The 25,810-nt window shown below is 33.2% G+C and overlaps 2 protein-coding genes across 2 annotated transcripts in view; one reads left to right on the top strand and one right to left on the bottom strand.

Annotated features, from left to right (window-relative positions):
- Positions 1-25,810, bottom strand: part of LOC126974197 (flotillin-2) — a 340,191-nt gene that overhangs the window by 185,256 nt on the left and 129,125 nt on the right. The window lies entirely within an intron of this gene.
- The window catches only part of LOC126974187 (glucose dehydrogenase [FAD, quinone]), a 28,296-nt gene continuing 8,679 nt past the window's right edge, over positions 6,194-25,810 (top strand). The window contains exons 1-2 of the mRNA XM_050821627.1: positions 6,194-6,268; positions 7,131-7,354. The gene's annotated coding sequence lies outside the window, so the exon portion shown is untranslated. The remainder of the gene's footprint in view (positions 6,269-7,130; positions 7,355-25,810) is intronic.

Raw genomic sequence — 25,810 nt, 5'->3', positions numbered from 1 at the left:
CCTCTACCAATATCTACTCGAGTAGCTAATAGAATTTAGGATCTTTCGAGAACTTATAAAAGCCTTTTGTTGAGTTAAATAAACACAACACTTAAAGCTACAAACGGAATTTGAAAAATAGAAAAAAAACGGAAATCATTTATACTAAGAGTATGGATCATGTCTTATCATTCCATATAACAAGCTTATGGTTAAGTTATGTGTTTGTTGACGTTATACTTATTTTTTTTTGTTTTTGTTGAAATTTTTATATGCGCGCGTATCACTTTAACACAAAAATAACAGGGTGAAGTTGGATCCCGAAAAGGATCTGACGTTTGCACCATTCGTTATTTTTTTTTGGTTTCTTCGTCCATTATTAGTATAGGCAAAGGGTTCCAGCCCGTACAGCCGTAGTAGTTATTTAATAATGAATGTCAAAGTCATCGTTGCAAGATTTTTACAATATTGTTCTTTCTACAAACATGAGGGATAAATAATTTTAATGATTTTTGCTTTGTTAGGCCAAAAAAGTATAACTTCTTGCGTGCATACATAAGTACACACACACTTTCTTTTATGGTCAGTAAGCAACGGGTCATCTGATGGTATGTGATCACAACGGACCATACTCTTTTGTATCACTAGAGGAATCACATGAGCGTTGCCAACCTCACAAAAGCCGAAAACACGTACATGTGAATTTAAAAAACCAAGCTTGTTTGGAGCAAGAAGCTTGCAAGATCGGATCCCGAAGGACGATCGAACGGATTCCAGTGTTATTGTCGCCTTGAATGAATTCTTTGGACTTTCGCAACTGCTCGAAGTACAAAACTGCTCAAGATCCAAGACAAACTATCATGAGCTGAGCTGATTGCCAGAAGTCGAAGGATTTTATTATTTTTGGAATTGTCATTACCTCCAAGTAAAGGTCGACATTTCTAAAAGTTTCCGGCAATACTCCTGTGATTCCTCTGGAGAAGGAGGAGCAGGAGAATTTGGGCAACGGTGATCACTTAATATCAGGTGACGCGTACGCTCGTTTGTCCTCGTCTTCCATAAAAAAAATACCAATTGCTTTTATTAAACTATTATTACTTGTTGCAATGTTATTTCTTTTACATTGCTAAGTCCGCCAATATTTGTCTTCAAACAATTCGACACGTGTTTCGCCTCCACACGAGGCATCCTCTGGAGATATTGACTCGCCAAACTCTGGCACGAGACTGGCGGAATTAACACAAAAGAAAACTCAAAACATTTGGATAATTATGGATTTCCGTGAAGTAACGCCTACCTCAATAAACTGCTGAGTCTCGCTATCTAAAGTTAAAGTGTTAATATCGCGTTAGTATAGATAAGGAACGGATTACATAGAAACTCATGGGGAACAGACGTACAAGAACAATAATATCAACAACTATTATCAAGCTGTCACCACGGTACCGCGACCCGCGAGTTGTGAGCGCGACCGCACATTGCACATGTATGACGTAACGCCAGCAACTCGGTTCGTAACTTTCATTTTCTGGAAGATATCGAAAACATTTTCTTGGTTCTTGCTCGTTTAGCTTTATTTATTACAGAACACTGAATTGAAAAACAAATGCCTAAGGAAGTTACATAACACTCTACAGAGCGCGCCACCAAAATATCAGCCGTAACGTTCGTACTCCCCCCCCACTTAATAATTAAATACGCGAAGTATATTAAAGGTAATGGGGTTGAGCAGGTTATCAACTGTTAACTAAAGTGGATCCTGTAGATAAAGCCACAGCCAGAGAGTTGAACAAAGCATACAAGATTTATGAACGTGACGTTACTCGAACGGTTGGCTCAGTGGAAGAGCGCTCGCACGGAATGCGAGAGGCCGCAGGTTCGAGTCCCGCATCGTTCATAAATATTGTTTTCAAATTTAATTTGTGTAATGTTTATAATATACCTATTAAATTATTTATGACGTAAACAATAAATGAGGAATACTATAAAAAAAATATTATAGGTAAGGTAAGCGCTACCATTACATATTTGAAGTAAATTGATATAATTATTGATATAATTAAAAAAAAGCCGTCGTGCGATGTGAAAAAGTGTAAAAACAATAATATAAAAGTATTCGTGGATATATGTTTATTTAAGGGAAAAAAAATTGTGTAACTGGTATGCCCCGTATCCGCTCACACACTAGCATAAAGGTGCTTCACTTGCTATTATCACGGAGCGGAGTCCTTCTTTTTTTACTAGTCCGTGCGTCTAAGGTGTAAATATAATTAAAAAATCCGGACAAGTGCGAGTCGGACTCAGCGAACCGAGGGTTCCGCAAAAAACTTTTATCATTTAATTCAAAATAGTTTAAGATTTTTACCTATATAAAAACACAAAAGTGATCTTACACTAAAATCGCGTAATTTAAATATGTGATATTCGGGTTCATTCAAGTAACTATTATAATATAGATACTGGCTGTGTTGTTTTAATTTCAGCGCTACACAGGGACGATGTGTTATGTTTTAAAAAGTAGTCAGATCAAGGCATTGTTCGTAGTTATTGTTTTATTCTTTAGTTTTTCTTGGTTATTAAGTAAGAATATAGTTATTTTTGTTTATCAGCCTTTTGCTTGTTGCCTTAAATTGTTAAATTTTTTCAAAAATTGTTTTCAAAAGTTTTAGTTTACCAAATAATGTATATAATACTATTAAGCATGTCGAGTAAGCCTGCAAGTGAAGTATACAACATTATAAAAGAATTTTTAAATGTATCTATAGATTAAGATAGTTGTATGCACGTTGGCTTCCTAATAAATAAATAAAAATACGAATAATCAGCTGATTCATACGACAATCCCTATGTATGACGCTTGCAACAGTGCATAATGGATAGTATCAAAATAAAATTCATAGAAATACCCGATTGATGATGAGATAAGTCCATCACATACCCATGACCCATATTTTCTTTACAATGTACATGGATGAAGTCGAAACGGAGTACTAAAATTATGTAGAAGTATATATTATTATATGCCTCAACCCGGTCACTAACGAATAAATAATTATTTTATTTTAAACCCTGGACGACGGAAAATTCTAATACTAAAATGAAAAAAACACAACAATATGATGTAATCAGACAGCCAATGTAATAAAATTTAATTTTCACAATTTTGATAGTTTTAAATGAGCAATTGTAGAGATTTCAACGATTTTTCTAAACATATACGAGTATGCATCTTTACGAATGACAAGTAGTGTTAAAAATGAAAATGATTATTCTAAAAGGTTTTTTAAGAATGAAAATATATACTTTAACAATATAGACTAAATACGATTTTTTAAATATTTCCACAAAATCAAAATGGCGTTAACTGTAGTTGATTTTATTGTTGTCACGTTAATTTTATGGACTTGTGTGAAGAACCAGTTGAAATTCCTTGTATGGTGTTTCCAGGACGATACAACATTGGTACCTTCAAAAAAACGCATACACCTTCTTTAAAAGCCTTAATTCGTGACTACGGCACCACTCGACACGCATACTCGTTTCTTGTCATCCATTAAATCATTTGGTCCAAATGTTTTGAGTTTTCTTGAGTGTTAATTCCGCCAATATTTGTCTTTAAACAATTCGACATGTGTTTCGATTCAATTCGATAATTATGGATTTCCGCAAAGTAACGCCTCCTTCAATAAATTTTCTTAAATCATGTAGTATTAATGGAGTGCATAAAAAATAGTTTCTCATGTATTTTTTAATAATTTCAATCGATTTTTTGGTTTGGCATCAATATTAGTTTCGGTAAATAAAACGAATAATCATCACAGAGATCATCCAGTTTCTCCTTCTCCAGACGTCCAAGTCTGTCTTCATTGAACCAGGAATACACAGAGCCGAGTGATTGATCCTTATCACTAAATGCAAATTGAAGACTCTGGCAACATTCATGTTGACTTAAACAACGAAATTAATAAAAAAAACATATCGCGAATATTTTCTTGAGTCTAATACATTGTACTACCACAACACAATTTTAAAAACGATGACACAATAAAAAAACAATTGAAAATCACACAAGCTAAAATATGACCTACTCTCTGAGTGTTACATTTTCAAATACCGTGATTGTTTTTTCATTAACATTATTTCATTTGTATTACAAAAGGCCAGTCCGGCAACTTGGAGTATGACCCACCTTATAACCAAGGAATAGAACAGTAAGACATTGCAACATTTCGTAATTTGATAAACAACATTGCCGCTCAATCTCTATCTCCTAGATATCAGCATCTTCCGAAATATCGTTATTTCTTGTCAAATTTCAACACAGTATGCTAATTTTTATCTATACTGTCCAAATTGGTATTATTGCAGTTACGAGTAGGTTATATAAAACACGTCATATTGCCAATACTTTGGGGTTTTCCACACTGCAATACAGCTCATTGGTTTTGACTTTTGAGCAGCCAGGTTGGCAGATTGGTCGCATACATTTTAGTAATATAGTAACAGGAACTAATACTTCTTCTTCTTCATATATAAAACACTTTTTGGGTTATGGTTATTTGGGTTTAGAGCGATGCCGAGGGCCTTAATAAACCCGATGAGGGGGTCCCGAGATCTCCCACTTTTCTATCAAATAATATACATATTACTGACTCGACAGACGTTGTTCTGTACATAATAATTAAAATACTGTTTTTTTATGAATACGGCAATAATATTTCACAACATCAAGAATTATTTCGTAAAATATGTTACGTGTTGTTATAATGAAATTGTTTCACAGCGGAACTGTCAAACCGTGCGTCAATAAATTCTCTCATTGAAAATATGTCAATACAAAACAAATATCTATATAATATAAAAATGAATTGCTGTTCGTTAGTCTCGCTAAAACTCGAGAACTGCTGGACCGATTTGGCAAATTTTGGTCTTGAATTATTTGTGGAGGTCCAGAGAAGATTTAAAAGGTGAATAAATATGAAAATGCTCGAAATTAAATAAAAACAACAACTTTGTTTTTCCTTTGATGTGTCCCCTGTCGTGCAGAAATCAAATTGAAAGAATAGGTTAATATGAATAACTAATTAGAATCTTTACATCTTTCTTACTTTCTCAGGAGGTAAAAAAACAAACTTTAATTTAATTATTGGTTTTTTCTCATTACTTTATATGGCAATACATCGTTTGCTGGGTCAGCTAGTTGGCCAAATCGAAATAAAAACTATCCTATCTCTCAAGCTGGACTAAACTGGACTCCATGAAGTAATCCCCATTTAAATCCGTTCATAAGTGTAGGAGTCCATCGCGGACCAACAACGTGTCACGTAATTTATATATATTAAGATAGTAAGTACTACTTTATACTGCATCTACGAGTTTTTGGCATGTATAAAACATTGTAAGGATAGAAGCCTGCCCCGACCAGAACAAAGCGTCAGTATGTTTGTCTGTATTATCTTTAAAAATCCTGACAACACTTTGACCCGTTTCTCAAACATACAAAATAGCTTAGCAGTAGAAAGTAGTACTATAATATGTATTATTCGGAAGAAAGTGTGATATCGCTACTCGGGTGTATTAAGGCCCTCGGTATCGCTTCAAAACAACAAAACGCAACCTGGAAGGAATTACTAACATTCTCCCATCAGCTAATACTGAACCACTTTTATTCAGAACGTCTGTCAGATCAGCTGGTTAACGTCGATTAAAGGCGGGCGACGCATCTCATAACCCTTGGTTTTGCGAATGTCCAAGGGCGATTGCGTCACCAACTGCCCTCCGCGTGAACCTGTTGCTTGCTTGCTTATAACCAAAAAAAAACTGAATTATATGAATAATTTTATTTTTAGACCTAATAATTTTTTCATCAAATTCAATTAAAAGAAATTCGAATAACACAAAACTTTTTTTGTTTTTCATTTTTTCTTAAATTAATTAAATCCAGCGCACCACCAAAAGTGTCCTTTAATTGACTTAAAACAGCTATAAGCATCTTTTTAAACTGCGTCCTCTAATATAACAATCTCAACAATCACACCATAGTACCAACTACCAAATCCCGCATCGTTTAAGTCATAACATTACTTCACCGGTGTTTGTCTGAATGTCCCTGACCACACAGCCAACCCACAACTCCACATAAGCCACTTCGTAATATGTTACGTTAATTATGAATTACACAGGAGCGGGGCGATTACCGCATCCACCGCAATACCACTGCCAGTACACCACGCGGACTCGCCTCGCGAAGCCGTCCACAATATTCGATACGCGAAACTAGCACCAAACAGTTAGTACACTGACCATCTTAAACTACACTTAATTCCTTCTGTGATTGATTTCAAATTTAAACAACAGCCTAATTTATCCTTTGCGGATTAACTATAAAATACTTTTTTAATTTAAATAACAAATCATTCTAGGTTATTTAAATTCCGTAGCAATTAAAACAGTATTTTAGTAACTTATAAATTATTATTTTTTAAACATTACTCTCAATTAATTATAGATGTAATTGTGATCAAGTAAGTTAAGTTTAAAAGGTGGTTTAGTGATTTTAAAGTAAAATGTAGTGAATGATTAACATTCAGATTAAATTGTTTTATAACTTCGTCTAACTGACGCTTTTATGTAAATCCAGAATATGATATCAGTATATTTATGTCCCATCGTATTTACTGTTTTTACTCCATTCCTTATTCGAGATTGGAACTTTTCATTTGCGTGACACTAATAAAAATGTGCATTAGTACATCACATAATAATTGTGTTTAAAATATTGCTAAATTATTAGCAGAAATGTAGTTTAATGACTCACATTTAGCATCAATCAACTAATTAATAAAAACTTAACATAATCGCTTACGACAGTAATAAATGAGCTGTCAATTATTTTTTAAATTTTATTGCAGACTACGGTACCGTATCGTTAAGATCCCTTAAAAAAAACATTATTACACTCAGATTTAACAATATCTCATTTTGTCAAATCAAAAAAGAATTATATTCATTGTGAATCTATTAGCCTCGAAAAACAATGAAAACAAGTCCTATATTATAGAATTGCTAAATGTATAACACATTTTAGATCTTTTATGTAACGTTAAAGTAATTGTTAAAAACTAGTCATAATAATAACACCATTGTCGCAGGTTCAACGATCACCAGTGAGAATCTGTGAGAGAACATTTACCACACAATGCTCCGAGTGTTGTTGATAAACTTTCGATATCTAGTGAAGTGTCTGGAACTAATGCACTAAATCGTTAAGTCGAACGTGTACTTAGCAACGATTCATCACTCAGTGATCCGTCAACGAGTGTAAACAGAAACTAAGATTGTGTGAACTGTGTGAACATAACAAACGGAAATGAACGTAAGTATTTTAATGACAATATGCAAAACTCATGCCGTATTACATTACAAATATAAGCCCTATTGTATATGAGCCGAGAGAAGTGTGAAATATATGAATCTAATTTAAAACAGTTTAATATTTAACTATTTTATTAAATAAAATCATACAGATAGTAAGGTTCTCTTTTTAAAACATTATTCCGCTCTCTCTATGTACAAGTTGTACAAATCAGATTCTATAAACAAGAATTCTATAAATCGCTGATATGTTTTCTATACTCCTAGGACTTAATACAAATTAAGTTTTTATTAATTTCCTTTAAATTTGCAATCAAGCCTGATTCTGCATTTTTTATTAACCTCTCACACAACATGGATAGATAAGTTATTAGATTTTCGTGTTGTAGATAGTTAGATACAATAACTAGTTTCTATTGTAAAACAACCACGACGGAAAAATTAATGAAGTACAAAATCGGTTATAAATTATAACAGTTTTAATAGTTACGAAATTACGGTTATGTATTAAACTCAGCGAACTAGAGAAAGCTTCAATGATAACATGGTGTCTATTTATACTTATCTGTATTCCTTTGGGGTATGGAAATGGAATATACAGGTAAATCATCTATCAAAAGTTAACATATGATAATAATATTTATATAATTCTAGTTTTGCTACATAGTTTCTCTACCACTGGGAGGCTCCTTTACAAAGGAAGCCGGCTAGATTATGGGTACCACAACGGCGCCTGTTTCTGCCGTGAAGCAGTAATATGTAAACATTTCTGTGTTTCGGTCTGAAGGGCGCCGTAGCTAATGAAATTACTGGGCAAATGAGACTTAACATCTTATGTCTCAACGTGTCGAGCGCAATCCTGAGCGCGTCTGCATTGTAATGGATAGGGCGTACCAATTACCATCAGATATATATATAAAAAACATATATGTAAAAAAAAAATACATTCAACTAAGTAGTACAACATTAAAGACAAATTGACCTTTTTTAATTAAGGAGAGAAGGAGCATTAAGTAAATTTTTTAATTATAACCTAAGTTGTACCTAACCTATTAACTACTTACTTAAATAATGTGTTATCAAAATATATATCACCTCTTCTATTCGTTATTTTCAATATTTCGTTTATGAATGAATAATTTATCTTCAAAACTTTATCAAATCCGTGCAACAATTAGAGTCAAGTTAATTCAGATACAAATAGGTTCCACAAACGATTATGCAAACAGCGAATTCGTTAGAGTTGCATCAGAAGTGGATCTGGTATCGACCAGACCTGTAATACTTGTAACGTTTGATTCGTTGCACTTTGCCGGTAAATAACATTTTGTGTGTTATATCATGTCTCGACAAGTGCGAGTTTAGAAACGATCACATTCCAAGCGAATTCCAAAGTCTCTCTGTCTTAATCATAATGACTTAGCGGAGATTTAAAACGTCGTTAATATACGCTTGTTAAAAATGGTATACATAATCGCATATTAGAGCTAAAACGTTCATTATCTCTTCTATAAAGCTGACGTGACTTATAGTAGCTAGGACCCTTCTATAAACCTATTTTAAGCCCTCGAACGCAAAAAAACATGGCCGACATTGATCAGCTGTTCGTTAAATAATGTGATAAATAACTTCCCGCTCAAAGTTGTTGGATATCCGTCATGGATTGACGACCGACAAACTTCAAAACTTGAATTTTGAAATTATTTGACATCGACTTTTGACAACTGACAAATCATTGACATTGAAAAAGATGTCTGTTTCCATTGACAGTTCCTCATTATATTAGTTAAAATCATGTTTTTTTTGTACGAAATGGCAACATAACGTACTATAGAGACGTATTAGTTATGGAAGATTTATCTAACGAATATGAATAAGGAATTTTATCGAACGTTCGATAGGCTCAAAACACGTTTTAACTAATATAGCTTTATATCTTCAAAAAGCGTTTTATTATGAATAAGGCAGTCTCTATGTAATACCAAAATAACAGCTTTTAACTAAAACATCTTCTAACTAACATCCAAAATAGTTGAAGCAATTTTATGGCCAATCCTAAATTTCAAGATGGCTCACGATATTTGATCTAAGTTTTACAGGTTTCAATTATTTTACTTCTAATTCTAAAGCGAAAGTTCCATTTTTAAATCTGTTTCAAATTGTATAACCTTGTTAACATTCATTTACTATGTAAGTATAGGTATCAACCGCAATACTTGCATGGAATCTAATGAAGTTATAACTAATAAACTTATGTATGTATTTAAACTACTACATTACACATTACATTATGTATTTAAACGAACAATTATTTTACGTATATTTTTTTGTATCTATATCTTGTATATCTCGGAATCAGCTCCTTACGCTTTGGATGAAATTTACAACACAGGAGTTTTCTGATCTGTGTTTCACCTTCAGTGTTTGAGTTTCAGAGTTTTCAGAGTTTCAGTTACAAACAGAGGAGGTCTCATTGTACCTATTAATAGCCCGGTACACAAACATTTTACTTATAACAAGCGTATGGAGTTTTAAAAATTGCATTTGGCTCCATAGGTAGGTACCTACTTTGTGTAATGCAATCACAGCGATTCGGTTCTCTTTATCACCCCACTCCATTTTAATATCGCAAAATATTGTACAATGTATTGGCGCCAAGATGAGAAAACTCAATGAACAATCATATAAAAATTACAGATTCCAAATTCAAATGTAATATTTTGTTTAATTTTGATTGACTAAGCATATAGACAAGCCTTTACAATCAAGCCAGCGAGAGCAAGCCGAACTCTAGAACAATAATTACTTACATATTATCTAGTACGCCAAGACATAGCGGAGCTATTACACCTGACATTTCATCAGTCTTCCGGGTCACTAATGACGGTACATTAACAAATAAACTTACATAAAACGTGTACACGCCAGACTTCTCTAAGATTAATTTGCGTGTCGACGTGCGGTCATTTGAACCGACTTCAAAATAAGATCATTACCTTATGAAGTTGTTTATATTTTTATATTTTACTTCCTCCGAACTCCACCATTTACAGACTGAATTGGAAATTATGTATAAAGGATGTACATATTCTATAAGTAACTGAAAGAAACCTCAAATTTTAAATATATAAAGGGTTAGCCCATTGGTTAATAGCCTGCTAGAATCCCACCTAAAAGTATTATTTCGTGAACTGAAACTCGCACATTATAATTCAAAAAAAAAATATTGAAAATATAATTACAAATAAAAAAAAATATAATGTCATGACGAAACAAAAAGTAGAGCAAACTTTTAAAAGAAGTTTCTTCTAAAGCGTACGGGGGGAGTTTTATTGTTTGAACTTTACTTTTATAACTGCATTTTTTTCTGAATTGAAAAATGTAGGCACGCTGAGCACGTAATTTTCTGGTTATTGAATACTATTCTATGAACATAGAGTAAATATAGAATTGTATTTCGTATTATGAGCCTCGCCTTGATGAAGTTTTTACTTCTGTCATATCTGTGAAACACTACGGCCTTACAAATAAAATTGGTATTATAAAGTTATACAAATAGACATTTTCTTACGATTGTTTATTCGGACGTATAACGTTTCCCGCGTTTATTTGGAAGGCTGCTTGACATGCGGAAAACTTTACAATTATCATTGTATTGAAAGTGTTGTCAGTGATATAGTCAACACTATGCGTATTCTTGGTTTATTCTCAGGTATAACCCTAATACCAAGTATATTTGTAAGGCCGATACAGTTTATTTTATCGTAATAATATTCGTGGGAAATTTTCATAGTTGATAATTTAATTGTATCGTTTTAATAACAGCATATTATGAAGATTTGTGCACTTCACAATATTACGCTGATGGTAGAAATGGCAATCCGAACCATTCGTTTTTGAAAATATATTGAATATTAGTGGATTATCGTTAAAATTATATCTTCATAGCAATCTTGGAACAATATACAAACAATTCAGGCAAGTCGACGTACGCGTTATGAATCGTGGCACAGATACACCAAGACAACAATATAAAATAAAGAAAAAAAAAACACTAGCCATTCCACAAGCGATCACGTTTCTCTTTGGTATCTAGTACGTTCAAATATCCATTTAAATCTTAAACAAACCAAATTATTAATGCCTATTTCAAAAGCATTGCGTAACTGTATGCACCATTACGTGTAGGAAATCGGAATCAAACTCGGCAAACAAACGGATAATGACATAAAATACACCAGCTATTGACTATCAGATATTACATTGACTTAATGGTTATTTGAATAGTTTTATTCATTGCTTCATATTGTATTCGTGCCACGGCTGACTGTAAGTTCTGTAATGTAATCATAATACAACTTACATTTATTTATTTATTTAAGTCTCAGAGATATATTAAAAAGTGTGTGTGTGTGTACTTAGATAGTTTCTTGCGCCGCTTCGTCTCTCTCAGAGCGCCATTTGTTTCCGAAGCGGTAGTAGTATCTAGTAGTTATTAGAAATGACATCAAAAAGAATTCTAAAGGAATAAATTTTGAGAAAATAAATGCATTTTATGCCTGCCTTTTTTATGCCTTATGTATGCACGCAAGAAGTTATACTTCTTTGGCCTATTTGATTTATGTAAATAATTTTAATGGCGGGAAATGATCGATGTTTCAAACATAATAAACTCGTTCCAAATATGAATTTAAAAAAAATTGAAGTTTTTACGTTGTAACAATATTTATGGTCTGACTTTAGAATTAGAAACGTGAATGTTTTAAAAGTTAACAATTTACCTGTCTGTGACTCAATGAAACAAAATGACGTGGAGACAAAATTTTCAAGAGTATAATCTCTTGAAAATTTTGTCTCCACGTCCTTTTTGGTATCGGCAGGTATTGTTAGTTGAGCACCAATTAATTTGATCGCACCTATTAGGCTTGATACACATGAGTCAGTCTCGTCGCGACCTTTATGAAACGCGTCGTGAGGGTACATAATAATATGGGTGACATACATTTGCATTACGTTAAAAGCAAGACACGAGAGCACTCCCGGTTCTGACTTTCAAAGTTTTCAAAAATTGAATCCAGATGAAAAAATAGGATAATTTTTATCATGAATGTCGCAAAGTTGAATTCCATGTAGACGAAATTACTTGTTAGTAAGAGGTACTAAAGCTGTGGCCCAGGCTATGGTATTCCGGTTTTATTAGACGTACTAGAGAAAAATTTATTCGTAGAACATTGTGTGTATGTATCACTAATAACTACGCTAACACACGATAATAAGGCAATTCGTGTCAATACACGTGTCTTCTACCGCATTTATCACGGGGAGTGTTCCGAAGAGCTGTTTAACCTGATTCCTGACGCCAAATTCAACCTTCGCACGACACGCCACAAGTTAGGATATCATCCCCACCATCTGGATGTGTGGCGGTCCTCCACAGTGCGGTTTTCAAGGAGCTTTCTTCAACTTACTACAAAGCTGTGGAATGAGCTTCCTTGTGCGGTGTTTCCGGGACGATACGACATGGGTTCCTTCAATAAAAGCGCGTACACCTTCCTTAAAGGCCGGCAACGCTCCTGTGATTCCTTTGGCGGCGGCGGTGATCACTTAACAACAGGTGACCCGTACGCTCGTTTGTCCTCCTATTCCATAAAAAAAAATCGGGAGCGCGTTTTCTTCTTACTTAACAAAACTATGTTAAAGGCTAGCTGAGAGATGCAGCTCAATGCTCTACATGTTACTAAGCCTCATTAAGTGAGCTATTATAATATACTAAAATAATTATTGACATCAGACTGTTGGACCCAGAGATTAGAGCGGTCAAACAAATAAACAAAAACTCCTCAGCCTCCTCGTGATATTAGTTACGCTCAAAGAAAATCCACGTAAAGTATATTTATTTTTATGAACAACATCATTGCATACAAATACAGCTGGGCAGCTAGCATTTAAAGTTAATTTCTCATTATACGATTGAAAAACAATTGGAAATTAATTCCAAATAGACAATAGTTTAATATTTAATATACTTAATAAATAATTTAATATAAATAAATTGTGTATCATATAAGAAACTAAAGGTTTATGTGTACAATTAGTCTGCAATGTTATTTTTGTTGTAAAAAAACTGTTTGTTTCTTACTCAATAAAAATTTAAAATAACAGGCGTAATATTAAACGAGCCATGAACATAATGAAAACGAAAACGATGGAAGGTTGTGTAATATCTAGAATAATTAAACATCGAATCTAATTAATTAACAACAAAAATAACTTAATGGGAAAATTATGTAGGTACTCAAAATTAAAAAGAACGTTCAAAATAATAAAAAAAACTCAATTACTACTACGGACTAGTAAAAAAAGAAGGACTCCGCGTCGTGATATTAGCAAGTTTATATATATTTATATATTTATATATATATATATATATATATATTTACCTTTATGCTAGTGTGTGTGCGGTTACGGGGTATACCAGATACATAATTTTTTCTCCCTTAAATAATCATATATCCACAAATACTTTTATAGTATTCTTTTTAAACTTTTACACAACGCACGACGGCATTTTTAAAATATTTTTATTGCGACGCAAACTGATATGTCACAGACGATGGCAATTTCATAATGGCGGCCGATCGGCTTGTTATTTTACTCGTCCGTGTTGATAGCATACAAAATGTTAGCAGTAGATTTTTGTATAAGTGCAAACGTAGGCGAATGGTGCAGTTACATAACCAATACAGAACGATCAAAGTAACAATGTTACACAATGAGGAAGTAGGTCAACCACTCGAGTCCTTGCGCAGGCGCAGGCGCTCGGGCACCGGCCGGCCGATGGAAAGCTGCCGTGTGCAACAACCTTGATACTACTCGTAAATGTGACAAAAATAACGATCAATTCGATTGAATACAATTTATTATTTTAACACTACCACCGAAGCTACTTGTGTTGAGAAAAATCGGCGAGGAACACAAAAATAGCTTTTATCATTATTATTTTAGTTATTACACATAAAACAAATAGCTGTACTATTAATGTTATAATTAATAATAATAACAATTATATAAAACTCAATCTCTGGAGAGATTTGTATTGAAGCTTTAGAATAATGCTTTCGACTATTGTTGTCCTTTCACGAACATTCACATAACATGCCTCTAGCCGGCTTTAACCGATTTCCTTTAGTTATTGCGGTGGTATTATATTACATTACTAGTCAGCGCTACGATTGTGTACGATGTACGATTCTCGTGTAAGAAAAAGTTTTTAAGTGTAGAGGCGATAATACAGAATCAATTGCAGTATTAGGTAATAATTGGTTACCTAAGTGTTGAAAAAATACTAAAGCAATACTGTTTTCTAACATGCATTTATTTAAAAAAAACATTCTACTCACGCCTCGCGCCTGACATTCTAAAAAGCAGACTTCAAAAATAGGGGCAGGTTTAAATGAGGAGGTCGTTTGTACAGACAATAGCGTATTAGGTTGTTTACAGTTTAAACAACAAATAAACTTAGGTTTAAATAACATTATTCTCATTAAGACCTATTGTCACTAACATGAGAAATTAATATTTTAACAATTAAAGTAGGTACTTACAACAATGATTTTGGTAGGTACAGAATGCAATTCAATGTTAGGCAAAAAGATACGACATAAAACAACCTACATATGTTATTAAAACATTTCATAATTATTGAGTATGTGTCTTTGAAGGCTCGCTTTAAAAGAAGTCAATGTTTTGGCATTTCTTATTTCTGAGGGCAGGTTGTTATATATCTGAACTCCCTCAAAGGTTATTTTCTGTTTTCCATAATTACTTCTCAACATTGGCAGCTCAATATGACTAGCTCTTTTACGGAAAGTATCACTTGCTGAAGTCGACCTAATGAAGCCTGACACATCTGATAGTCTGACTCTTCATTTGAGACTCTTACAAACAATGTGTGTTTAATATCTTATTATCAACAATTGTTCACTCAATCTCTTTACTTTCTGCACATCTCCTCTATGTGTGTAACTTACAGCATTCACTTTTTCATGTACGAAAACTTACTTAAAGTGAATCATATATTTTTCCATCACGCATTAATAGAGATTGTCTAGTTCCATAGACGTCTTTGCCAACTGTATCGTTTATTATTGTCACTTTCAACACAGCATATTTAATTTTGATGTTGCTTCTCAATATATTCTTAATAATGTAATGTATGTTCATAGGCACATAAATGAATTTGCTAGAAACTGTCATAACCATAATGTTAACACCAGGAACAGACATAAACTTATAATGCCTACTACTCGGCTAAGTCAAGTTATAAGTCTTTTGTGGGGCGATGTATATGTTTTTACAACAAGATCCCAGAAAATGTTCAAAACAAAAGAATTGCGATTTTCAAAAAATTTTTAGGAAGCGTTTGTGTGGTAAAGGTTACTATACCATAAATGACTTTCTTAATGATGCCACAGATCAGACTATCAAATAATAAGTTTAAATATACAATATTACTTTGTACACATATTTTTTAATGAAATAAAAATAAACTACGTTTAAAAAAAACCGACTTCAAGAACCGAAAAGTATCAAATAACTAAAAATTTAATTTAATACACCTCTTATGCAAACCTTTACCTTTAATATTAATAAAATACTATTATTTATATGTCCTACCTATCGATAGGTTTTAAGTCAATGCGAAGCCCTAAACAAAATAAAACTTAACAGCTGTTTATACAGCTTACTGTTATTATTTAGGATGTCAGGATACGCGTGTCTGTCCGCTTGGGTTTTTTTAGACAAAGCTATCCCGCTCAAAGTCACGCGTGGCAAGTGTAGGTACCTTTATTACATTTGGCTTGTCAACGACTTCAAAGCTATCAATATGTAGCACATACAAATAATAGTATTTTATTAATATTAAAGGTAAAGGTTTGCATAAGAGGTGTATTCAATTAAATTTTTAGTTATTTGACACTTTTCAGCCCTTGAAGTCTGTTTTTTAAACGTAGTTTATTTTTATTTTTTACGTTTTAGTGTTAGTTAATAATAATATATAATCAACCTGAATGAAAACTCCAAAAAAAATCCGTACACATAAAACAATTATGTCATCCAGGTAGACAACAATTTTCATATAAATGTTCATAAAATAAATTACTGCGCTAAACTATGTATGTATATTTTTATGGGACCAAATGGCATCTATTTCGCATCAAACAAAGGGGAATAACGTAAATCGGATCATAAATCTCAGATAATCGGTGTACATACATAAAAAAAATACCGATGGAATTGATAACCTTCTCCTTTTCTAAGTCGGTTAAAAAAAAACTCGCTGAATCTGTTGCGCCCATTCTTCGCTGAGGCATTATTTTTGGAGTAGATGTTGGTTTTTGGCTTTCGATAAGCGATGTCACATCCTATTTTTAATAAAAATAGTTTAATTTGAATTTAATAATTATTAAATACCCAAGGTGATGGCTTGTCAAATTGCAGCTATTAAGTAATTAATTAAAAATTATGAGTTTTTATTGATACACTGTACAGCTCGACATTGAGACACTGTACGAGGTCTTGGCTTCACATGGCCAACGATTAGGTACCGCGGAATTATGATAGTTACAATCGTAAGTGGCTACATTTTAATAAATTACACAAGACCCACGTTGTTCTACTTATAATAATAATAATCATTTATTTCGGATTCATTCATGAGATTACATCCATATTTGTCAGAACAATTTGCAAACTTACAAAATAGTGTTAGTAATAACTTATTAAATCACATATTTAGAAAATAAATAAAATAAAATAACAGGCTGGTCCGGACCTCCCGATGATGACGGTAAATCACTATACGACTGCGTGCAGCCGTATCCAACGATCCAGCATCGGGAAGTCCCACCGGTCCGACAGCGCATGCAGTATGGTGCTGGGACTGTCGCGCATGCGGCGCATGGTAGAAGCGCACCGCTTGCGCATGATGGCCGCAAAGCCATCTGTGTGAGCTGCCGCGAACATAGCGGAGGCGCTGCAGTGGCGCGGCAGTGCCATCAGCACCCGGAACGCGTTATTATATTGAACACGCAGATCGTTGTATGTCCGCAGTGTGTAGTTAACCCATAGGCTGCAGGTGTAAAATGACTGACAGTAAGATTTAAAAAGCGCAAATATACTTATACTTATGCTTTTAGGCATTGACTATATTTTGTTTTGCAGCTTTTATTATTGAAATTATGAATTCAATAATTATTTTTATAATTTATTTCAAAATTATTCATATTACCAGTGAAGCTAATTTTTACACACAAATAATAAATAGGTACACCGTTTTATAGATGCCCGAATTTAGCTGCAGAAGTTCTGTTTGAACTAACACGTCCTTTGCGCTTTACTTTTTTTATGGAACGAGCAGGTTTTTCCACAACAGTGACACTATGACTTACAAGATTACAAAAAAAAAAACAATGATAATAGATAGATATAATCATAGATAGAATAAAGAAAAATATTTTTTTTGGGCTGTGGTTATACTGTAGTTATACACCATTCGTTTTTACGTAAGTATGTAACCCGATTTTTTGTATTAGACAGCAACAGAATTACTACATATTAAAAAAAATCTTCCTACAATTATGTACTCTCGCTAACGGTATAGTATTTTTATATAAAAGTACGTATCAGATTACCAATTATAATATTTCGTTCTTATGTGTGTCCCACATCCATACAAGCACAATTAAAGACATTGAAATTTGTCAGTGATTTGCTATTTCACGTGGGATAGTTTTTTGCACTGTTTTTCATTTTACTTATAAATCTCATGCTTACTTATAAATCAATATTTTTTTTGGTATTTTTCAACGGCGTAGAACCCGATTAAATCAGCTGGGCAACAAACGCATTCGTTTGTTGCCCAGCTGTGTTAGTACCTACGTAATGTGGATTGCACGTTTCGAACGAAGTGAAGATGGCTGCGTACCATTTATATAATAACACATATTACTATAGTAAACCTTAGCATCATATTTAAATAAAATACGCTTTAGTGGATTTAATACGCGCGTAGTTACAACTGGACTTTTACATTAATTATTTGGTAAAAGTTATCGCTATTTATTTATTCCAAAAGGGACATTTCGCACACTATTCGTAAACACGTTGTTCTTTATAATGTACGAAATATTTGAATAAATAACTATTGTTAATCTGTACAAAATAATAAGTACGATTTTTTTTATTATGTAACAAAGTATATAATTTTTAAATAATTGGAATTTTTAGATCCCTGTAAAGAGCTTGACGTAAACCTTTCCTAAATAGAGTTAGAGGAAGGAAACCGGCCAAGTGCTAGTTGAGTCCTAGCATCCAACAAAATATAACAAGGTATATAATTTTTAAATAATTTTGTAAAAAAGATGTTATTTGTATTAATGTAACGGACCCTCCGTTATATAATTCAACATCACAGCCTTCATTCGTTGTTAAAGCAACAGCACAATTGTTTAACACAACTTAATTGTGACAGAGTGTGTGAAGGCACACCCTTCGGGTAACAAACCCGTACAGCTGTACTGGGAAATAATGAAAATTGTGCAATATTGAAAATTGTGCAATAGGTCATTCACTGTTAAAGTTTTAGAAGAACATACAATCATACCAAGTCTTAAATGGGTAGTCCCGATATACTTGACTTCCTTCTTCGATTAGGACCAAACCATGCATGCTTTCTTATTTTTGGTTCTCCGTTCTTAATAAGAACGAGTTCCGGGTGTCAAACGAAGTAAGAAAAAGAACCTGTTGTATCAAACAACCGGGTGAAGGCCAACACAGAAATAACTTTCACTGGTTTTGCAAGAACTTGCGCAGGCGCCGCGCCGCGACATAATCGAGACATCAATGTGACATCTGTGTCGTGATGACATTGAGTGGCCTTCACATTTTGTGTAACACTTCTGTCATTTCAACTCTGTTCAGTTCAGGTGACCCATGACCGAGTATATTGTTTCTTCTCTTTAATACATAGTAAGGAAAACAGTTATTATTATTATTATGTAGTTTATTGATTAGAGGCTCCTTTGCACAGGATGCCGGCTAGATTATTGGTACTAGAACGGCGCCTATTTCTGTCGTGAAGCAGTAATGTGTAAGCATTACTGTGTTTCAGTCAGAAGGGCGCCATAGCTAGTGAAATTACTGGGCAAATTAGACATAAAATCTTATGTCTCAAGGTGACGAGCGTAGTTGTAGTGCCGCTCAGAATTTTTGAAGTTTTTCAAAAAGCCTGAGCGGCACTGCATTGTAATGGGCAGGGCATATCAATTACCATCAAATTAACACCCTGCTCGTCTCGTCCTTTATTTTCATAAAAAAATTAACGAACTTAAAACTTGAGTATTATTTGGCCAATCTTCATTAAATTGTAAATGTGTTCAATGTTTTGAAACTTACTATGAAGTAGAATTTGGATTTGTAGGTCATTAGTTATTTCCGTATCGTTAGGAAAGGTGTTTTGTAAATTCTTAATGAATCTGCTACAGCTTAAAAATGCACTTAAGCCCTGCTATCAATTACTATTACCACCCTTTTTTATTCACAGCCGGTGTGGTTTTTGATAAATCTTCTGTACGCAAGAACTCTTGAGGTTTTTTTACTGTTAATTCAAATTTGTTTTTAACTTACTCGTGTTAGTCGAGTTGAGTATTTTGTTGCACCACTTAACAAACACTGTAATTAAAATAATTTTTAAAGCAATAAAACTGAATGTGAAAGTGTCTGTCTTACAGCGGGCTCTGTCTATGTATAATATGTAGATGGCGAATTCCATAACTGCTCTGTGCAGTGATCTCAAATTTCCAATCTTATGATAATTGTTAACAGAAAATCGTCTCTGCTTTTTCGCAATCTTCGCAATCAAAGCGATTATCAGACATTTAAATATAGTTAAGAAACGATTAAAACGTGTAAAAATAAAAAATAAATACCATATTTTATAATTTAACATTAATTATTTATTAATTTATATTAAGTTATTTAAGAAAATTTATTGAATTAGGCGTTACTTTGCGGAAATCCATAATTGTACAAATGATTTAAGTTTTCTTTAGTGTTAATTCCGCCAATATTTGTCTTTAAAATCAGATTTTGGCGAGATATCACGTCCTGAGGATGCCTCGTGTACAGGCGAAACACGTGTCGAATTGTTTTAAAGACAAATATTGGCGGAATTAACACTAATGAAAACTTAAATAATTTGTTTAGTTATTTATTTATTTCAACGTAGACTATAGAATAACATATTGAACATACACGTTATAGTGAAAAGTCGAGGAAACGAAAGGAAGAGATAATTTTTAGTAAACATTTTTTGTAAAAGACCAACTACACTCGTTTTAAATCCATTAACTATGATACTAAGGTTTATAACAGATACTCAAATAATTTTGTTATCGAGCGTAATTATCATAAAAGGTACGCGGCCGACTTCACTTCGATCGAAACCTATAATACTTTCCGTACACAAATGCATGATTTATTGTTATAAGGAGCAATAGTCGGGCAATGTAAAATAGTTAAGAGATCGTAAATATGCAGTCAGTAATTTTTATACTGGACAGTAACAAAAATATTAAAGTCAGAGTTAGGATATCATCCTCACCATCTGGACGTGTAGCGGTCCTCCACAGTGCGGTTTTCAAGGAGCTTTCTTCCACGTACCACAAAGCTGTGGAATAAACTTCCTTGTGCGGTGTTTCCGGGACGATACGACATGGGTACCATCAAAAAAAGCGCGTACACCTTCCTTAAAGGCCGCAACGCTCCTGTGATTCCTCTGGTGTTGCAAGAGATTGTGGGCGGCGGTGATCACTTAACAACAGGTGACCCGTACGCTCGTTTGTCCTCCTATTCCATAAAAAAAGGCCGAGTCAAATAAACTTTATTTTAATTTTTCATTCAAATACAGTATTTTACAAATGAGTTTTTAAGGTGCTACATCCAATATATTAATCATTTCATAAAAACTAATAAACTATAAACTATTAATGATGTGCTATTTTCGGGGTTTTTTTGTATATAATGGTAGCTGATTAATCGGTTTTTAGACTGCATTCGCAGATTCATACAAACGGCCTTTTACTCAACATGGAATTTAATCCGTGTTTTTTTTTACGATAACGGTTGAAAGCTTTATTTCCTTAGACTTTTTTTTATAAATAACAAAATATCTTGAATAAAAGGAAGATCATGAAATTGAACATTTTATTTGAGTAAGTTGGATCTCGGTTCTTTTAATTCTGTGAGTCTGAAAGTCGTATAATTTATATTTAATTAGCAAAGCCAGCTTCAATTCACAGGGAGACCTTCACCTAATGACCTGGTTGTTATAACTGGATATTACATAAGGTTTGTTTTTAAACTTGAGACATTTCGGGCAATGCATTAAACGAGTTAGCCCACATGTGAATACTTTCACAGCAGCGTCCATAGTAATTATATACATCGCTGATACTGATATTGTTCAATGCTACTCAAGAGTGATATTTACTTATTTAGTTTTTTATAGTTTAGTTTAAAATAATCAGTAGATAACTAAATACACATGTAACAATGTTATAATTTCCAACAAACTGTTAAAGTTTGGCAAGATTTTGATTTTTGAGTAAAAACTGTAAATAATAAATTCGTTCCATAGTTTAATACACGTGAATGACTTCGTTTGTCATCGAACTATTCATGAACTTCATTCAGTGTTATTATGGCAACAACAGCTCTTTGGAACATTTCCTATGATGGATGCGATAGAAGATATGATGACGCAACGTGTCTACACAACGCAACGCCAAGTATGGAATGACATTCTTTCGTGGGCAAAAAATGCGTTCCCTTGTCAAAGGCCGGAAACAATTCAATACGGAAACTTAGCGAGGCAACTTACGGCCGTTCCAAATATTCAGTCTATCTCTTACTTGAGATTAAAATCGTAACTATTAACTTTTCTGTCCCAATAAACTTATCGACGGTAGCTCACCTTATCCGTACACGCTGTCTGTCAATGGGACGACGTATAGCTTACCAGCGATAAAAGTTTGTATGGAAATTGCAATTCACGCGTCCCAATATAAGGCGAAAAGAATGACTTATCGGGTACTGACAGTACAAGGTAGTAATTTATCTCTATCTGTATTTAGTATATTGGAATCATTGGTGAAGCACACGCACCGATGACTTACGCACAGGCTTATGAAGTGGAAACACTAATGCGGGGAAATGGAAAAAGGACGAGTAAATCATGAATCGTCATTAAACGATAATAAACATTATAATCTACAATTTAATTTCGAGTTATTTGTTGGTTCTAGTTTTGTGCCATTCATTTGTTATTACGTATAGTTGGTGAGGCGTCAGTTTACACAACACGTTGATTACAATGAGGTTGTGTGTTGTTCAGTGACAATCAGAGCGTGCCAAATATTTTGGTAATTGTCTCTATGTCTAGCTCACATCATGTGGGACAGCCATTTGTAAAACGAATCTAATTACTTATACCTATGTATAAGTAGGTGCTTCAGCTCGCGATTTATTGTGCATTTAATTCGCCCTTATTGCGCTCTCTCTCTAACTACAGATTCGGGGTTGAACGTAGTTTACCCTATCTTCAGATGGAGTGATTTTCAGAAAACGGATCGATTTTCATGAATATTAATTGATCAGGGAAGCAAAGTTCCGAGATTTGGCATTTAAGTTTATATTATGGTATATAATAAGGAAAAATCTACAAAAAGCTAAAAATTGTATTTAAAATGTATTTATTGTACTTTCTTTGATTAACACGCGTGTTACACATTTAATTAAAAACACTTTATAAAGGATTAAAACTGTTTTTTACATTAGGTTTTTGCGTAAGCGTTACAGTATAATTACACGCGTTTTTTTATCTTTTGAAAAGTATTTTATTTAAATGTATGTATTATAAAACATTTATTAATATAGAACCATCCTCCATATCGTAAATTACCGTTTTAACTATGAATTAAATTATTTTATTAAACATTAAATTTCGATACATATAAAACTATTGTCAGTATACAAGGTCAGGGCCGTCCCATAAAAAAATCATAAAAATAATGAAGTGCTTATAAACTATGCTGTTACTGTTCACTTAGTTTCTACATTATTAAAATGATTTTTAGTTAAGATTTAAATAGTTTCGTCACGAAACCTGTAAATACAATAATGAGAACTTGATTCAGATTCCTTTTTAAAGCGCTGTTTTTACCTTATTATAAGTCTCTTCCATTTTGCAATTCAAACAAATACTGTTATTTTTATTGAATGAGGGTTCATTATTTTGGGGAAATCCATTAAGATCCAAATGTTGTGATCTTTATTGAGTGTAAATTCAGCTTACTTTTAAGTCTTTAATAAATTCGACACAGTCTCGTCAACAGGCGAGTCAACATCTCTTGAGGATCGTGCCTCGTGTAGAAGCGAAACACGTGTCGAATTGATTGAAGACAAAAGTTAGCGGAATTTACACTTAGTAAAAATCTCAATATTAAAGACAATACTGTTATGATTAGAAATCATAATGCTCACAATATTATTCATTCGAACGCTTTTAGAAACGTTGTTAAATTTAAATCATAACATTAATAACAAAACGTAAAAGTTACATTTTTATTATTATTTCGGTAAACGTTTCGAGACCTTTCCAGATCTCGTTTTCAGGGGGACTGCAACTTATTTTTACCCAAAAATCTAATGTAAAAACACAGTTACATTCACACGCGTTTAAATCCTTTCAAAGTGTTTTATTTAAACGTACAAATTGTAAAACCAAAAACGGTACACTATTTAAAAAATTAAATATATTTATTAAAAGTACGTAAGATATGTACAAAGATAAATTACTATCGCATAGCAGCATATTACAAACTCGCAAAATTTAAGAGCTTATAGTGTGGAGTAATAAAAAAAAAATTGGAAATAAAGTAGGAAGGAAAGTAGATGCGTCCGTGGTGCAACAGGCTCGCCATTCTAGTAGGCTTCATAAGATATATAATAGCTTTAAAGGTAAATGTATACACTTTTATAATAAAGTTCCAGTCACTGTTCAGACATTATCTGTGAATAAATTTAAAATGTCTTATTAAAAAATGCCTGGGACTATGATTATGATTATTATTATGATTATTTAATTGTATATTTTATTAAAAAGAGCGCAAAAAAAAGAGAATGCTGGGAGAGTTTCTTGCGCCTCTTCTTCTCTCTAAGAGCGCCAATTTGTTTCCGAAGCGGTGGTAGTATTAGAACTGACATCAAGAATAATTCTAAAGGAATAAATTTTGAGAAAATTAGCCTTTTTGCATCCTGTTAATCTTACTGTTTGACAATGTGTACGGAGACGTTGCAAGCACAGAGGGCCTACCATCAACTTTTAATAAGCGATGCGAATCCGATGCAGTTCAGTTTAGGTACCTAAACTGAATCACTAAAATTCGTGCCATGAAGTGCTTTTTACTGTATAGCGTTTGGATCGCTTATGAAGAATGAATGAAATAAAATTGCGTTTCGAACCTAAAATGATATGATTTTAGCGGTTTTTTTGGATACTAAAAATCCATTTAAAAATTTCGCTTTATAGCGTCAAATTATAAACCCTTTTAAGCCCTTTTTTGTACTTATTAAATAATAGTAATATAAATAAATATAGTTCTTTGAATTACAAATTAAATGTTTGCTTAGGTATTGCGAACAGGCTATAGCCCGGGCCCTTACAGCCTCGCCCTAAGTATTTTCATTTTCGGTATTTATTTTCGGTATTTTGTTTTACAAAAAAGTCCAAAGTATTCTCAACTCATCTTTCATCAACAAAATTTTCCTTTTCTGTATGTTTACACTATTTTTTAAGTTATTAACAACACGATTCACTTTCTTCTGGGAAGTAGCAACTTTTTTCGTATCGCTCACTTTGACACATAAGCTATCCAGTTTAGGTTGAAATATTACCTCATGGTACGAATAAATGAACGAACTAAATCAGTTTGCGATTCAATTGATATGATTTTTGACATTCAATTGACATCATGGCGATTAAATCAGTTGATTTGACGTCAACCTAAATTAGATAGCTCTAATCACGTCGTGGTACGAAATAGCGAAGCCATTCATTTTAGGTTGTCAATTGAATCGCAATAAGAGTTCATGGTAGGCCCGCAGATGTTTAACAACCGCACGCATTTCTATTTAATCCATTTTCAACAACACGCTGAGACAAACATAAATTTAAAGAATTTGTTATGTTTTTTAAGTGATAACCTTCACTTCTCGGATTAATACACAAATAAAATTTGAAAAACAAAATTTTATGAACGATGCGGGACTCGAACCCACGACCTCCAGCGTTCCGTGCCGGCTCTAACCAACTGAGTTAGCTGTGCAAACATAAATT

This window comes from Leptidea sinapis, chromosome 31 (assembly GCF_905404315.1).
Source record: "Leptidea sinapis chromosome 31, ilLepSina1.1, whole genome shotgun sequence".
NCBI classification, from domain to species: Eukaryota; Metazoa; Arthropoda; class Insecta; order Lepidoptera; family Pieridae; genus Leptidea; species Leptidea sinapis.
Note: the sequence above shows the minus strand (reverse complement) of the source record. Positions and strands in the feature narration are given on the sequence as shown.